We start from the raw sequence: 19,028 nt of genomic DNA, 5'->3' as shown, positions 1-19,028 counted from the left end.
GAGACAGTGTGTGGTGAGAGACAGTGTGCAATGGGAGACTGTGTGGTGGGAGACAGTGTGCGGTGCAAGACAGTGTGTGGTGAGAGACAGTGTGTGGTGAGAGACAGTGTGTAATGGGAGACAGTGTGTGGTGGGAGAAAGTGTGTGGTGAGTCAGTGTGGTGGGAGACAGTGTGTAGTGAGAGACAGTGTGTGGTGAGAGACAGTGTGTGGTGAGAGACTGTGTGGTGGGAGAAAGTGTGTGGTGAGAGGCAGTGTGGTGGGAGACAGTGTGTGGTGGGAGATAGTGTGTGGTGGGAGAGAATGTGATGGGAGACAGTGTGTTGTGAGTCAGTGTGGTGGGAGACAGTGTGTGGTGAGTGACTGTGTGGTGAGAGACAGTGTGTGGTGAGTCAGTGTGGTGTGAGACAGTGTGTGGTGAGAGACAGTGTGCAATGGGAGACAGTGTGTGGTGGGAGACTGTGTGGTGGGAGAAAGTGTGTGGTGGGAGGCAGTGTGGTGGGAGACAGTGTGTGGTGGGAGATAGTGTGTGGTGGGAGAGAATGTGGTGGGAGACAGTGTGTTGTGAGTCAGTGAGGTGGGAGACAGTGTGTGGTGAGTGACAGTGTGTGGTGAGAGACAGAATGTAATAGGAGACAGTGTGTGGTGGGAGAAAGTTTGTGGTGGGAGACAGTGCGTGGTGAGTCAGTGTGGTGTGAGACAGTGTGTGGTGGGAGACATTGTGTGGTGAGAGACAGTGTGTGGTGAGAGACTGTGTGATTGGAGACAGTGTGTGGTGGGAGAGTGTGGTGAGAGACAGTGTGTGGTGAGATACAGTGTGTAATGGGAGACTGTGGTGGGAGACAGTGTGTGGTGGGAGACAGTGTGTGGTGGAAGACAGTGTGTGGTGAGAGACAGTGTGTGGTGAGAGAGTGTGTGGTGAGAGACAGTGTGTGGTGGGAGACTGTGGTGGGAGACAGTAAGTGGTGGGAGAGTGTGTGGTGAGACAGTGTGTGGTGGGAGACAGTGTGTGGTGAGAGATAGTGTGTGGTGGGAGACAGTGTGTGGTGAGAGACAGTGTGTGGTGAGAGACAGTGTGTAATGGGAGACTGTGTGGTGAGAGACAGTGTGTGTTGAGAGACAGTGTGTAATGGGAGACAGTGTGTGATGGGAGACAGTGTGTGGTGGGAGACTGTGTGGCGAGAGTGTGTTGGGAGACAGTGTGTGGTGGGAGAAAGTGTGTGGTGGGAGGCAGTGTGGTGGGAGACAGTGTTTGGTGGGACATAGTGTGTGGTGCGAGAGAATGTGTTGAGAGACAGTGTGTGGTGAGAGACAGTGTGTAATGGGAGACAGTGTGTGGTGGGAGACAGTGTGTTGTGAGTGTGGTGGGAGAAAGTGTGTGGTGGGAGACAGTGTGTGGTGAGTCAGTGTGGTGGGAGACAGTGTGTAGTGAGAGACAGTGTGTGGTGAGAGACAGTGTGTGGTGAGAGACAGTGTGTAATGGGAGACAGTGTGTGGTGGGAGACAGTGTGTTGTGAGTCAGTGTGGTGGGAGACAGTGTGTGGTGGGAGACAGTGTGTGGTGGGAGACAGTGTGTGGTGAGAGACAGTGTGTGGTGGGAGACAGTATGTGGTGGGAGACAGTGTGTGGTGAGTCAGTGTGGTGGGAGACAGTGTGTGGTGAGAGACAGTGTGTGATGGGATACAGTGTGGTGAGGCAGTGTGGTGGGAGACAGTGTGTGATGGGATACAGTGTGGTGAGACAGTGTGGTGGGAGACAGTGTGTGATGGGAGACAGTGTGGTGAGACAGTGTGTGATGGGAGACAGTGTGGTGATACAGTGTGTGATGGACGACAGTGTGCGATAGGAGAGTGTGTGATGGGAGAGTGTGTGATGGGAGACTGTGTGGTGGGAGACAGTGTGGTGAGACAGTGTGTGATGGGAGACAGTGTGGTGATACAGTGTGTGATGGACGACAGTGTGTGATGGGAGACAGTGTGGTGAGACAGTGTGTGGAGGGAGACTGTGGTGAGTGTGTGGTGGGAGGCAGTGTGTGGTGGGAGACAGTGTGTGGCGAGACAGTGTGGTGGGAGACTGTGAGAGACAGTGTGTGATGGGAGACAGTGCGTGGTGGGAGACAGTGGGTGGTGGGAGAGTGTGTGGTGGGAGACAGTGTGTGGTGAGAGATAGTGTGTGGTGGGAGACAGTGTATGGTGAGAGAGACAGTGTGGTGAGAGACAGTTTGTGGTGGGAGACTGTGTGGCGAGAGACAGTGTGTGGTGGGAGACAGTGTGTGGTGAGTCAGTGTGGTGGGACAGTGTGTGGTGGGAGACAGTGTGTGGTGAGAGTGTGTAATGGGAGACTGTGTGGTGGGAGACAGTGTGTGGTGGGAGACAGTGTGTGGTGGAAGACAGTGTGTGGTGAGAGACAGTGTGTGGTGAGACAGTGTGTGGTGAGAGACTGTGTGGTGGGAGACAGTGTGTGTTTACCTGGAGTTTACCTGGAGAGAGTTCCGGGGGTCAACGCCCCCGCGGCCCGGTCTGTGACCAGGCCTCCTGGTGGATCAGCCTGATCAACCAGGCTGTTGCTGCTGGCTGCACGCAAACCAACGTACGAGCCACAGCCCGGCTGGTCAGGAACCGACTTTAGGTGCTTGTCCAGTGCCAGCTTGAAGACTGCCAGGGGTCTGGTGGTAATCCCCCTTATTGTAATAAAGTTGGTAGAATTACCGACAATATGTAAAGTAAAAGGACACAAGTGCAACTAATGTGACATTTTATTGTGGCAACGTTTCGCTCTCCAGGAGCTTTATCAAGCCATTACAAACAATACATGGACACAGAGGGTATATATAGGCTCAGAGTGAGGTGCAATACTAGTGAGGTACCATTTCGATGTTCACTAGTGGTAGTAGTAGTAGTGACAAAGTTTTTTATTTTTTTATTATCACACTGGCCGATTCCCACCAAGGCAGGGTGGCCCGAAAAAGAAAAACTTTCACCATCATTCACTCCATCACTGTCTTGCCAGAAGGGTGCTTTACACTACAGTTTTTAAACTGTAACATTAACACCCCTCCTTCAGAGTGCAGGCACTGTACTTCCCATCTCCAGGACTCAAGTCCGGCCTGCCGGTTTCCCTGAACCCCTTCATAAATGTTACTTTGCTCACACTCCAACAGCACGTCAAGTATTAAAAACCATTCGTCTCCATTCACTCCTATCAAACACGCTCACGCACGCCTGCTGGAAGTCCAAGCCCCTCGCACACAAAACCTCCTTTACCCCCTCCCTCCAACCTTTCCTAGGCCGACCCCTACCCCGCCTTCCTTCCACTACAGACTGATACACTCTTGAAGTCATTCTGTTTCGCTCCATTCTCTCTACATGTCCGAACCACCTCAACAACCCTTCCTCAGCCCTCTGGACAACAGTTTTGGTAATCCCGCACCTCCTCCTAACTTCCAAACTACGAATTCTCTGCATTATATTCACACCACACATTGCCCTCAGACATGACATCTCCACTGCCTCCAGCCTTCTCCTCGCTGCAACATTCATCACCCATGCTTCACACCCATATAAGAGTGTTGGTAAAACTATACTCTCATACATTCCCCTCTTTGCCTCCAAGGACAAAGTTCTTTGTCTCCACAGACTCCTAAGTGCACCACTCACCCTTTTCCCCTCATCAATTCTATGATTCACCTCATCCTTCATAGACCCATCCGCTGACACGTCCACTCCCAAATATCTGAATACATTCACCTCCTCCATACTCTCTCCCTCCAATGTGATATCCAATCTTTCATCACCTAATCTTTTTGTTATCCTCATAACCTTACTCTTTCCTGTATTCACTTTTAATTTTCTTCTTTTGCACACCCTACCAAATTCATCCACCAATCTCTGCAACTTCTCTTCAGAATCTCCCAAGAGCACAGTGTCATCAGCAAAGAGCAACTGTGACAACTCCCACTTTATGTGTGATTCTTTATCTTTTAACTCCACGCCTTTTGTCAAGACCCTCGCATTTACTTCTCTTACAACCCCATCTATAAATATATTAAACAACCACGGTGACATCACACATCCTTGTCTAAAGCCTACTTTTACTGGGAAATAATTTCCCTCTTTCCTATGTACTCTAACTTGAGCTTCACTATCCTCGTAAAAACTCTTCACTGCTTTCAGTAACCTACCTCCTACACCATACACCTGCAACATCTGCCACATTGCCCCCCTATCCACCCTGTCATACGCCTTTTCCAAATCCATAAATGCCACAAAGACCTCTTTAGCCTTATCTAAATACTGTTCACTTGTATGTTTCACTGTAAACACCTGGTCCACACACCCCCTACCTTTCCTAAAGCCTCCTTGTTCATCTGCTATCCTATTCTCCGTCTTACTTTTAATTCTTTCAATAATAACTCTACCATACACTTTATAACCAGGTATACTCAACAGACTTATCCCCCTATAATTTTTGCACTCTCTTTTATCCCCTTTGCCTTTATACAAAGGAACTATGCATGCTCTCTGCCAATCCCTAGGTACCTTACCCTCTTCCATACATTTATTAAATAATTGCACCAACCACTCCAAAACTATATCCCCACCTGCTTTTAACATTTCTATCTTTATCCCATCAATCCCGGCTGCCTTACTCCCTTTCATTTTACCTACTGCCTCACGAACTTCCCCCACACTCACAACTGACTCTTCCTCACTCCTACAAGATGTTATTCCTCCTTGCCCTATACACGAAATCACAGCTTCCCTATCTTCATCAACATTTAACAATTCCTCAAAATATTCCCTCCATCTTCCCAATACCTCTAACTCTCCATTTAATAACTCTCCTCTCCTATTTTTAACTGACAAATCCATTTGTTCTCTAGGCTTCCTTAACTTGTTAATCTCACTCCAAAACTTTTTCTTATTTTCAACAAAATTTGTTGATAACATCTCACCCACTCTCTCATTTGCTCTCTTTTTACATTGCTTCACCACTCTCTTAACCTCTCTCTTTTTCTCCATATACTCTTCCCTCCTTGCATCACTTCTACTTTGTAAAAACTCCTCATATGCTAACTTTTTCTCCCTTACTACTCTCTTTACATCATCATTCCACCAATCGCTCCTCTTCCCTCCTGCACCCACTTTCCTGTAACCACAAACTTCTGCTGAACACTCTAACACTACATTTTTAAACCTACCCCATACCTCTTCGACCCCATTGCCTATGCTCTCATTAGCCCATCTATCCTCCAATAGCTGTTTATATCTTTCCCTAACTGCCTCCTCTTTTAGTTTATAAACCTTCACTTTTCTCTTCCCTGATGCTTCTATTCTCCTTGTATCCCATCTACCTTTTACTCTCAGTGTAGCTACAACTAGAAAGTGATCTGATATATCTGTGGCCCCTCTATAAATATGTACATCCTGAAGTCTACTCAACAGTCTTTTATCTACCAATACATAATCCAACAAACTACTGTCATTTCGCCCTACATCATATCTTGTATACTTATTTATCCTCTTTTTCTTAAAATATGTATTACCTATAACTAAACCCCTTTCTATACAAAGTTCAATCAAAGGGCTCCCATTATCATTTACACCTGGCACCCCAAACTTACCTACCACACCCTCTCTAAAAGTTTCTCCTACTTTAGCATTCAGGTCCCCTACCACAATTACTCTCTCACTTGGTTCAAAGGCTCCTATACATTCACTTAACATCTCCCAAAATCTCTGTCTCTCCTCTGCATTCCTCTCTTCTCCAGGTGCATACACGCTTATTATGACCCACTTCTCGCATCCAACCTTTACTTTAATCCACATAATTCTTGCATTTACACATTCATATTCTCTTTTCTCCTTCCATAACTGATCATTCAACATTACTGCTACCCCTTCCTTTGCTCTAACTCTCTCAGATACTCCAGATTTAATCCCATTTATTTCCCCCCACCGAAACTCCCCTACCCCCTTCAGCTTTGTTTCGCTTAGGGCCAGGACATCCAACTTCTTTTCATTCATAACATCAGCAATCATCTGTTTCTTGTTATCTGCACTATATCCACGCACATTCAAGCATCCCAGTTTTATAAAGTTTTTCTTCTTCTCTTTTTTAGTAAATGTCTACAGGAGAAGGGGTTACTAGCCCATTGCTCCCGGCATTTTAGTCGCCTCATACAACACGCATGGCTTACGGAGGAAAGATTCTTTTCCACTTCCCCATGGACAATAGAAGAAATAAAGAAGAATAAGAGCTATGTAGAAAAAGGAGAAAAACCTAGATGTATGTATATATATATATATATATATATATATATATATATATATATATATATATATATATATATATATATATATATATATATATATACATATATATATATATATATATATATATATATATATATATATATATATATATATATATATATATATATACATATATATATATATATATATATATATATATATATATATATATATACATATATATATATATATATATATATATATATATATATATATATATATATATATGTATATATATATATATATATATATATATGCATGTGCATGTCTGTGAAGTGTGACCAAAGTGTAAGTTGGAGTAGCAAGATATCCCTGTTATCTAGCGTGTTTATGAGACAGAAAAAGACACCAGCAATCCTACCATCATGCAAAACAGTTACAGGTTTCTGTTTCACAGTCATCTGGCAGGACGGTAGTACTTCCCTGGGTGGTTGCTGTCTACCAACCTACTACAACCTAATACAATATTACAAAAGTAATACAGTATTACTTTTGTCACTACTACTACTACTACCACCACTAGTGAACATCGAAATGGTACCTCACTAGTATTGCACCTCACTCTGAGCCTATATATACCCTCTGTGTCCATGTATTGTTTGTAATGGCTCGATAAAGCTCCTGGAGAGCGAAACGTTGCCACAGTAAAATGTCACATTAGTTGCACTTGTGTCCTTTTACTTTACAATCCCCCTTATGTATGCTGGGAGGCAGTTGAACAGTCTCGGGCCCCTGACACTTATTGTATGGTCTCTTAACGTGCTAGTGACACCCCTGCTTTTCATTGGGGGGATGTTGCATCGTCTGCCAAGTCTTTTGCTTTCGTAGTGAGTGATTTTCGTGTGCAAGTTCGGTACTAGTCCCTCTAGGATTTCCCAGGTGTATATAATCATGTATCTCTCCCGCCTGCGTTCCAGGGAATACAGGTTCAGGAACCTCAAGCGCTCCGAGTAATTGAGGTGTTTTATCTCCGTTATGCGCGCCGTGAAGGTTCTCTGTACATTTTCTAGGTCAGCAATTTCACCTGCCTTGAAAGGTGCTGTTAGTGTGCAGCAATATTCCAGCCTAGATAGAACAAGTGACCTGAAGAGTGTCATCATGGGCTTGGCCTCCCTAGTTTTGAAGGTTCTCATTATCCATCCTGTCATTTTTCTAGCAGATGCGATTGATACAATGTTATGGTCCTTGAAGGTGAGATCCTCCGGCATGATCACTCCTAGGTCTTTGACGTTGGTGTTTCGCTCTATTTTGTGGCCAGAATTTGTTTTGTACTCTGTGTGGTGGGAGACAGTGTGTGGTTGGAGACAGTGTGTGGTTGGAGACAGTGTGTGGTGGGAGACAGTGTGTGGTGGGAGACAGTGTGTGGTGAGTCAGTGTGGTGGGAGACAGTGTGTAGTGAGAGACAGTGTGTAATGGGAGACAGTGTGGTGAGACTGTGTGATGGGAGACAGTGTGGTGAGACAGTGTGTGATGGGAGACAGTGTGGTGAGACAGTGTGTGGTGTGAGACAGTGTTTGATGTGAGACAGTGTGTGATGGGAGACAGTGTGGTGAGACAGTGTGTGGTGGGAGACTGTGGTGAGACAGTGTTTGATGGGAGATAGTGTGGTGAGACAGTGTGTGATGGGAGACAGTGTGGGGAGACAGTGTGTGATGGGAGACAGTGTGGTGAGACTGTGATGGGAGACAGTGTGTGATGGGAGACAGTTTGGTGAGACTGTGTGATGGGAGACAGTGTGGTGAGACAGTGTGTGATGGGAGACAGTGTGGGGAGACTGTGTGATGGGAGACAATGTGGTGAGACAGTGTGTCGTGGGAGACAGTGTAGTGAGACAGTGTGTGGTGGGAGGCGGTGGAGAGTGGACGTGTCAGTGTTACGCTGTCGTACACCTGCTCCCTCACTCGCACATAAAACACGGTCACCATTGACTTGTCAATTAGTGCGCCGAAGCATCTCTACGGTAATTCACATTAATACAACAAATTTTAAACATGTGAATCACACGGTGTAAAGAATAACTGACTAAATACTAGCAGAGGAGGAAGATGTTTGTTGTGATGCTCAGAGTTCAACATGTGACTCAAAACGTTTTTCTCACTGACAAAATATACTGAAACAGCAAAACTTACAATGATTCTATCAAGAAAATAAATCATTGAGTGATCCACTTGAAGACTGTACTGGTCTCAAACCTCTGCAACATTGCTGATCATTGCAATATATCTCCCGAGAAGCACAAGTTTCAACCTGGGAACTGATTCATCAGGTTAGTTACAATTAATTACCTTAACATCATTTATCTAAAATAAATTACTAGGCGTACAATTCCTTAACAGGTAATTATTTTTTTTTGTGTGTGAGAAAGATGAATGAATTTCCATACATAACCAAACGTTCTCACCAGTTCAGTTGTTATTTCCTCATTATTATTAAAACCGCTTTTATCTTATCTCTCCAATTTAGCGCTCTCTACTGACTGTATTAAACAGCCTGCTAGTGATTTTTTGTAATATCTTATCTAGGCTATAATAATCTTACGCTGCTGTTCATGTGATCTGAACTATTCCTTCAGTTACATTAATCATGCGTTATCGTATTGATACTGAAATGTTATCTTGGGAGAGATAACTGTGATCCTTCCTTAGCCTTGAATAACTTAGTTTGAACACTGGTAAAGGGTTCCTGATCCAAGAAATTGGAGCTACCTTCCCCTTCTCAGGATCCCAGTGGAAATAAATCACTGGCTTGTTTTTTTTGTTATCCTGGGTAATTTACACTATGTATGATAATTGTACTGATGTGTACCTGTACCTGAACGAACGTACTTAACCTGTCATTCCACAGGCTAGTGATTTTTTGTAATATCTTATCTAGGCTATAATAATCTTACGCTGCTGTTCATGTGATCTGAACTATTCCTTCAGTTACATTAATCATGCGTTATCGTATTGATACTGAAATGTTATCTTGGGAGAGATAACTGTGATCCTTCCTTAGCCTTGAATAACTTAGTTTGAACACTGGTAAAGGGTTCCTGATCCAAGAAATTGGAGCTACCTTCCCCTTCTCAGGATCCCAGTGGAAATAAATCACTGGCTTGTTTTTTTTGTTATCCTGGGTAATTTACACTATGTATGATAATTGTACTGATGTGTACCTGTACCTGAACGAACGTACTTAACCTGTCATTCCACAGGCTCTTACCCGTGACTATCAAAATAATATGTGAATCGTGTGATTTTTGGCATATTCTTAAGATATATATACATTAAGTTATCATGAAAGGTCAAACATACTCTGGGTGTTATCTTGAATATGCATTTACTCTAGGTGTGTTTTTTTTTCATACATTAACGTTTTTTGTGGTGGCCTCTGCATCCTGTCTTGACACGAAAATGTGTAGTAATAATAGTTGTAGTAATAATCATAGTTGTAATAGCAGTGGGAGTAGTAGCAGTAGTGGTAGTAGTAGCAGTAGCTAGAAGTATTAGTAGAAGTAGTTGCAGTAGTAGTAGTAGTAGTAATAATAGTAGTATCAGTAGCTAGAAGTATTAGTAGCAGTAGTTGCAGTAGTAGTAGTAGTAGTAGTAATAGTATCAGTAGCTAGAAGTATTAGTAGCAGTAGTTGCAGTAGTAGTAGTAGTAGTAGTAGTAGTAATAGTATCAGTAGCTAGAAGTATTAGTAGCAGTAGTTGCAGTAGTAGTAGTAGTAGTAGTAGTAATGGTATCAGTAGCTAGAAGTATTAGTAGCAGTAGTTGTAGTAGTAGTAGTAGTATCAGTAGCTAGAAGTATTAGTAGCAGTAGTTGCAGTAGTAGTAGTAATAGTATCAGTAGCTAGAAGTATTAGTGGCAGTAGTTGCAGTAGTAGTAGTAGTAATAGTATCAGTAGCTAGAAGTATTAGTAGCAGTAGTTGCAGTAGTAGTAGTAGTAGTAGTAATGGTATCAGTAGCTAGAAGTATTAGTAGCAGTAGTTGCAGTAGTAGTAGTAGTAGTAGTATCAGTAGCTAGAAGTATTAGTAGCAGTAGTTGCAGTAGTAGTAGTAATAGTATCAGTAGCTAGAAGTATTAGTAGCAGTAGTTGCAGTAGTAGTAGTAGTAATAGTATCAGTAGCTAGAAGTATTAGTAGCAGTAGTTGCAGTAGTAGTAGTAGTAGTAGTAGTAGTAATGGTATCAGTAGCTAGAAGTATTAGTAGCAGTAGTTGCAGTAGTAGTAGTAGTAGTAGTAGTAATAGTATCAGTAGCTAGAAGTATTAGTAGCAGTAGTTGCAGTAGTAGTAGTAGTAGTAGTAATAGTATCAGTAGCTAGAAGTATTAGTAGCGCTAGTAGTAGTAGTAATAGTATCAGCAGCTAGAAGTATTAGTAGCAGTAGTTGCAGTAGTAGTAGTAGTAGTAGTAGTAGTAGTAATAGTATCAGTAGCTAGAAGTATTAGTAGCGGTAGTAGTAGTAGTAGTAACAATAATAATAACAGTAGTATAGGAGCAGTAGCAATATTAGTAATATTGGTAACATTAGTAATATTAGCAGTAGTAATAATACTTGAAGTAGTAATAGTTGCAGTAGTAATAGTACTTGAAGTAGTAATAGTTGCAGTAGTAATAGTACTTGAAGTAGTAATAGTTGCAGTAGTAATAGTACTTGAAGTAGTAATAGTTGCAGTATTAATAGTAGTAGTAATAAGAGTAGTTATAATAGAGCATAAAAATCCTTCCAAACATCTGTTCACGCGTCACTGGTCTATGAAATTGTCACTGAGATTATTATCCAGGGTTTATTTACACATTTTACTCTGGTAAAAGTGGCATGTGATACTGACAAATAGTCAAAAAAATAACCAAAAATGGAAACTAGTACATGGACGATCCCTTGAAGCGTTTCCTGTAAACTCTTATTTTTCTAAAGTTAAAAAAAAATAATTCAGACTATAAATTACTCTATAAGACATGTAAAAATCTAATTAATCGAAACTCGGCTATGAGGACTGGTCACAGACCGGGCCGCGGCGGCGTTGACCCCCGAAACCCACCCCAGGTATACTCCAAGTAAAACAGACAGATATACCACAGCAGGAGGTATTCCTGGTATATCTGCTGCTGTGGACACTGTTGCTAATATTGACCTCTGATATTGACCGCTAGTAGTTGAGGTTAATGTTAAAGTCACTTATGTTAATGTCGCTGAGGTTAATGTTGATGTTATTGAAGTTAATGTTGGGGTCACTGATGTTGATGTTCATATGGTTGAGGTTAATGTTAATGTTAGTGAGGTTAATATTAACGGTCTAAGGTTAAAATTTGGAGTCACTAATGTTAATATTGAGATCATTTTCGTTAATGTTAAGGTCACTGCGGTTAATATTATGTCACTAAGATTACTATTGAGGTCATTAATGTTGATGTTGGGGTTGCTAAGGTTAATGTTGAGGTCACCGAGGTTAATGTTGAAGACACTAAGATTAATTTTGAGTCATGGGGGTTAATATTGGATCACTAATGTTAATATTGGGTCACGAATAATAGTATTGGGTCACTTAAGTTAATATTACGTTACTGAGGTTAATATTGAAATCACTAAATTTAATGTTAAGGTCGTATGATTAATGTATTAATAAGGCTAATATTTGTTAACAAAGTTAATATTGAGATGACCGGAAGGTTAATGTTGGATTACTGAAGTTAATCTTGAAGTCAAAAACTGAGGTGTACTCACCTATTTGTGGTTGCAGGGGTCGAGTAGTAGCTCCTGGCCCCGGAGTCTTCTCTCCTGACGGATACTATCAAGTATCCTTTCCCCGCTGGCTTGACCTCGGTAGAGAGTAACATAACAATGACCCCAGTACACCTACCTGACCTACGCCAGCCTCCACGAGTCTGTTAACTTCAGTAGCAATTATAACGTGTACAAAAAATTGAATTTCCTTTCAGTGCAGACAGATTGAAGTTTGGAAATGATGCCATCAAGTTGGATTCCGCAATTCGTCATTGCAGAAGCCTGTAATGATTGGATTTTAAGAGCCTAGCTTACCGTGATCGAAATGTGTTGCGGAGATGGTCACACGTGAAGCCTAGCGGCTGCTATAGGCTTTTTTTTTATGCTCCTCTATGCTGTATCATCCATACGGGTTTAGTGCTTCATTTTCAGTATGATAAAAATAACAACGAAATAAGAATAATAATAAAAACAATAATGGTAATAATAATAAAACAATAATAATAATAATAATAATAATAATAATAATAATAATAATAATAATACATAGAATATATACACCTAGAGATGTATGTCTCTGTATATACACAGAGTTTATGTTAGACACTATTTCAGGGCTTCAAGTTTGTTGACTCCTGGTACAGCTCACAACCCACAATGTTGTGGCTACAACATTCACAAACATCTCTCACTGAGAGCAAACTGTAGACAACGTTTTGGGCTACATTGACTCAGAACATAGAAAACAAAAAGAAAGTAGGAATAGGAAGAAATAAGGATCAAGTAAGAATAGGGAGAAAATAGCGAGGTAATGGGGAGAAATGGGAAGCAAACCAGAAAATCCGTTTCCCCCGTTTTATTGCTCAAAGACGTGATAAAGATCTAGAAAGGAGCGAAACGTCTTCTAAATGTTTCCTCTCCAAGCAATGTGGGTTATTTTCATTAGGATCCTAAAGTTACCCTCCCCAACATGCATCCCACAGCAGTCGATTGTCTCCTAGCTACTCACTCACTGTTAGGTAAACAAGGGCAGATATAAAGAGACTTCTCTATACGTTTCATTTAGTCCGGGGATCGAACCCAGATCCTTGTGGTTGTGAGTCTGTTTGTATGTACCGTTTTATGTGCACCATTTATTATTAGTATCATGGGAGCGCTAAACCCGTAGGGATTATACAGCCCCTGTTGGCGGGTGGAGGGCATTTATTCAAGCTTTATTCAAGGAATTGGAGCATAGATCCAATTCCCTAGATCAAGAACCCCTCACCAGCATCAAGGAACCTCCCTTAAGGGGTATATATACACCAGTAAGTGTATTCCGAAGAGGACCTCATTTGGAGGTCGAAATCACTTTTACGTTGTCAACTGTGTATATACGAGTATACACTGTGCAATTTTTTAGCAACTGAAGTGTTATTCGTGTTGAACATTGCAATTCAATATATATATATATATATATATATATATATATATATATATATATATATATATATATATATATATATATATATACACTATACAGGGTGTTTCAAAAAGATGGACCCAAACTATGGCTTCATGCTTAAAAGTGGCCTTAACACACCAGCAGTATGAGGGATCGCAAGTTCTCGGCTAGCACAATGAATGGACTTGCGATTCCTCATACGACTGTCTGGTATGGCTAAGTTCATAATTTCGACTGAGAGGAAGGAACCGTTGAGACTAGTATTTGGAAAATTTCAGGATGAGCCACTGTATTAGGCGTCACAACTCGCCCCAGTTTACAAGCATTAATAATAAAAAAAAATGAATGAGTCAGCTGCTCCTCCGGTTTCCATTACTCTTATTCTTTTTTTTTAAGCAGTCAGATCATCAGCAGTCATACCTTCATACATTTGAACATCACTATTCTCACGCTTCCAGATGACGTGACGAAATATTTTCCTAAATACTTGCTCTAGCCTCTTGAATGACAAGACCGGGTGATTTATTGACAGGGTGAGCTATTCTTTCAGTGAGCTCTTCTGAGCTCTCTATACCTGATATATGTATCATTGTACACAGGCAGGAGGGTGAGACATCATTGTACACAGGCAGGAGGGTGAGACATCATTGTACACAGGCAGGAGGGTGAGACATCATTGTACACAGGCAGGAGGGTGAGACATCATTGTACACAGGCAGGAGGGTGAGACATCATTGTACACAGGCAGGAGGGTGAGTGATCATTGTACACAGGCAGGAGGGTGAGAGATCATTGTACACAGGTAGGAGGGTGAGAGATCATTGTGCACAGGCAGGACGGTGAGAGATCATTGTACACAGGTAGGAGGGTGAGAGATCATTGTACACAGGCAGGAGGGTAAGTGATCATTGTACACATGCAGAAGGGTGAGAGATCATTGTACACAGGTAGGAGGGTGAGAGATCATTGTACACAGGCAGGAGGGTGAAACATCATTGTACACAGGCAGGAGGGTGAGAGATCATTGTACACAGGCAGGAGGGTGAGACATCATTGTACACATGCAGAAGGGTGAGAGATCATTGTACACAGGTAGGAGGGTGAGAGATCATTGTACACAGGCAGGAGGGTGAGACATCATTGTACACAGGTAGGAGGGTGAGAGATCATTGTACACAGGCAGGAGGGTAAGTGATCATTGTACACAGGTAGAAGGGTGAAACATCATTGTACACAGGCAGGAGGGTGAGACATCATTGTACACAGGCAGGAGGGTGAGAGATCATTGTACACAGGTAGGAGGGTGAGAGATCATTGTACACAGGTAGGAGGGTGAGACATCATTGTACACAGGTAGGAGGGTGAGAGATCATTGTACACAGGCAAGAGGGTGAGATCATTGTACACAGGCAGGAGGGTGAGACATCATTGTACACAGGCAGGAGGGTGAGACATCATTGTACACAGGTAGGAGGGTAAGTGATCATTGTACACAGGTAGAAGGGTGAAACATCATTGTACACAGGCAGGAGGGTGAGACATCATTGTACACAGGCAGAAGGTTGAAACATCATTGTACACAGACAGGAGGGTGAGACATCATTGTACACATGCAGAAGGGTGAGAGATCATTGTACTCAGGTAGGAGGGTGAGAGATCATTGTACGCAGGCAGGACAGTGAGAGATCATTGTACACAGGTAGGAGGCTGAGAGATCATTGTACACAGGCAGGAGGGTAAGAGATCATTGTACACAGGTAGGAGGGTGAAACATCATTGTACACAGGCAGGAGGGTGAGACATCATTGTTCACAGGCAGGAGGGTGAAACATCATTGTACACAGGCAGGAGGGTGAGACATCATTGTACACAGGCAGGAGGGTGAGACATCATTGTACACAGGCAGGAGGGTGAGACATCATTGTTCACAGGCAGGAGGGTGAAACATCATTGTACACAGGCAGGAGGGTGAGACATCAATGTACACAAGCAGGAGGGTGAAACATCATTGTGCACAGGCAGGAGGGTGAGACATCATTGTACACAGGCAGGAGGGTGAGACATCATTGTACACAGGCAGGAGGGTGAGACATCATTGTACACAAGCAGGAGGGTGAGACATCATTGTAGACAGGCAGGAGGGTGACATCATTGTACACAGGCAGGAATGTGAGAGATCATTGTACACAGGCAGGAGGGTGAGAGATCATTGTACACAGGCAGGAGGGTGAGAGATCATTGTACACAGGCAGGAGGGTGAGAGATCATTGTACACAGGAGGGTGAGACATTGTACACAGGCAGAAGGGTAACATCATTGTACACAGGCAGGAGGGTGAGAGATCATTGTACACAGGCAGGAGGGTGAGACATCATTGTACACTGGCAGGAGGGTGAGACATCATTATACACAGCCAGGAGGGTGAGACATCATTGTATACAGGCAGGAGGGTGACATCATTGTACACAGGCAGGAAGGTGAGAAATCATTGTACACAGGCAGGAGGGTGAGAGATCATTGTACACAGGTAGGAGGGTGAGATATTGTACACAGGCAGGAGGGTAAGTGATCATTGTACACAGGCAGGAGGATGAGACATCATTGTACACAGGCAGGAGGGTGACATCATTGTACACAGGCAGGAGAGTGAGACATCATTGTACACAGGCAGGAGGGTGAAACATCATTGTACACAGGTAGGAGGGTGAGACATCATTGTACAAAGGCCTAAGGGTGAGAGATTATTGTACACAGACAGGAGGGTGAAAGATCATTGTACAAAGCTAGGAGGGTGAGAGATCATTGTACACAGGCAGGAGGGTGAGACATCTTTGTACACAGGCAGGAAGGTGTGAGATCATTGTACACAGGTAGGAGTGTGAGACATCATTGTACACAGGCAGGAGGGTGAGACATCATTGTACACAGGCAGGAGGGTGAGACATCATTGTACACAGGCAGGAGGGCGAAAGATCATTGTACACAGGCAGGAGGGTGACATCATTGTACAGAGGCAGGAGGGTGAGACATCATTGTACACAGGTAGGAGGGTGAGACATCATTGTACACAGGCAGGAGGGTGAGACATCATTGTACACAGGCAGGAAGGTGTGAGATCATTGTACACAGGTAGGAGGGTGAGACATCATTGTACACAGGCAGGAGGGTGAGACATCATTGTACACAGGTAGGAGGGTGAGACATTATTGTACACAGGCAGGAGGGTGAGGCATCATTGTACACAGGCAGGAGGGTGAGACATCATTGTACACAAGCAGGGGGGTGAGACATCATTGTACACAAGCAGGAGGGTGAGACATCATTGTACACAGGCAGGAGGGCGAAAGATCATTGTACACAGGCAGGAGGGTGACATCATTGTACAGAGGCAGGAGGGTGAGACATCATTATACACAGGCAGAAGGGTGAAAGATCATTGTACACAGGCAGGAGGGTGACATCATTGTACACAGGCAGGAGGGTGACATTGTACACAGGCAGGAGGGTGAGACATCATTGTATAATAATATTTTTGGTATTTTTAACCTGGGGAAGGGTCAGCCACCCAAGAAAATCAGTGCGTCATCGAGTACTGTTTTGTTTCTATTAGGGTCCATCAGCCCCCCCCCACCCCTAAAGATGCGACCCACACTAGTTAACTAACACCTAGGTACCTACTTACCGCTAGGTGAACAGGGACAGCAGGTGTGTAAGGAAATGTTTCCACTCATGCCGGGGATTGAACCATGAACACTCAATATGTGAGGCGAGTGCGTTGCCAACCCAGTCATCATTGTACACAAGCAAGAGGTGAAACATCATCGTGAAACAGACATTATCATAGACAGACAGGAAGGCGAGCAAGCCAGTAAGCAAGTAGGTACCTGGGTGTTAGTCGATTGGTATGGGTCGCACCCTGGGGGACAATAATGAAGGACCATAATGGTAATAAGACAGACAGTCCTCGATGACACATTAACTTTACTGGGTTACCCTGGGTGGCTAACCCTCCGGGATTAAAAATCCGAACAAAATCTTATCTCTCCCTCTCTGTCTTAAGGTGCCAGTGAAGTCGCACTTCCCTGTACGTGTTGTTGGGGATTATTCAGAACATTGTATGCAAATTTTGGCAATATAAAAACGGAGGGATACGAACGCACTGGAGAGTGTCCAGAGCCGAGACACAAAACAAAAATGATACCCAGAATAAATAATTTAATCACATCAATCAAGTTTATAAAAATGAATTTGCTGAACGTTGTAAGAGGGAGAGTGATGGGTGCCTTAATATAAATATTTAGAGTGATCAAATGCGCATGACAGTCTTGACTGAGAAGAGTGTTTGGATTTTTCCTCCCTTCAAACATAACATTCAACAATGAATTAAAAAAATCGTTGGTAAACATTTTAGGTTCAACGAAGCGACGTTGTTTAGTCAAGTGGTAAATATATGAACTATTGAAGCAGAGTTGATTGTTTACTCTGTCTCTCTGTCTGCCCCCCCTCTCTGTCTCTCTCAGTATATATATATATATATTATATATATATATATCTATATATATATATATATATATATATATATATATATATATATATATATATATATATATATATATAATTGGTCAATTTGTTAAAACTCATTTAAAATTAAGTCCTTTCTAAAATTTTCTCTTACACGTTTAAAGATATAAATATTTTTCATTTATGTTAATGTAAAAATTAATAATTTTGTACCAAAAGAACCTTAGAAAACTTCCCTAACCTTATTATAACAAGCGCAATTTAATTTAGCCTAATCCAACTAAATATATTTTTGATAAGTTTACAATAATTTAGTAATAGAGAAACACAATGAAATATATTTTTTTCATTAGGTTCAGAATGATTTTTGCGAAATTATTACATACACAAATTTTTTCTTGCATTATTCGGCAAGAAGATCGTTGTTATTTAAGCCAAAATCTCAAGTTTTACCTGTTCGGCACGACATATACATTACCAGTGCTTTGCATACAATCAATAATATTTCCTGTCTTTTAATAAAGGAAAATTTACAATTATGAATATTATAATGTGTGGAGAAAGAGAGAGAGAGAGAGAGAGAGAGAGAGAGAGAGAGAGAGAGAGAGAGAGAGAGAGAGAGAGAGAGAGAGAGAGAGAAAATAAAGAGAGATAATAAATGAGAATGTGAATGAATTCACAGCATGGTGTGATGCGTAAGTAACTAGCAGCTACCTGCGGCGCCTGGGGCAGGCGGAAGAAGGTCACATGTGCTACTGAGAACACACAGCCAATGAAGGTCTCAAGAGAGCATGATGCTACTGTAACACCTGCACTGACACTGTTGCACCTGCACTGACACTGTTACACCTGCACTGACACTGTTACACCTGCACTGACACTGTTACACCTGCACTGACACTGTTACACCTGCACTGACACTGTTACACCTGCACTGACACTGTTACACCTGCACTGACACTGTTACACCTGCACTGACACTGTTACACCTGCACTGACACTGTTACACCTGCACTGACACTGTTACACCTGCACTGAC

General features: G+C 42.5%; 1 protein-coding gene across 1 annotated transcript in view; it reads left to right on the top strand.

The window, feature by feature from the left end:
- The first annotated feature begins 8,145 nt into the window (after positions 1 to 8,145).
- The window catches only part of Cen (cerebellar degeneration-related protein 2-like), a 298,305-nt gene continuing 287,422 nt past the window's right edge, over positions 8,146 to 19,028 (top strand). Inside the window, exon 1 of the mRNA XM_053786683.2 lies at positions 8,146 to 8,579. The gene's annotated coding sequence lies outside the window, so the exon portion shown is untranslated. The remainder of the gene's footprint in view (positions 8,580 to 19,028) is intronic.

This window comes from Cherax quadricarinatus, chromosome 41, assembly GCF_038502225.1.
Source record: "Cherax quadricarinatus isolate ZL_2023a chromosome 41, ASM3850222v1, whole genome shotgun sequence".
NCBI classification, from domain to species: Eukaryota; Metazoa; Arthropoda; class Malacostraca; order Decapoda; family Parastacidae; genus Cherax; species Cherax quadricarinatus.
This window is presented reverse-complemented; position numbering and strand designations above follow the sequence as displayed.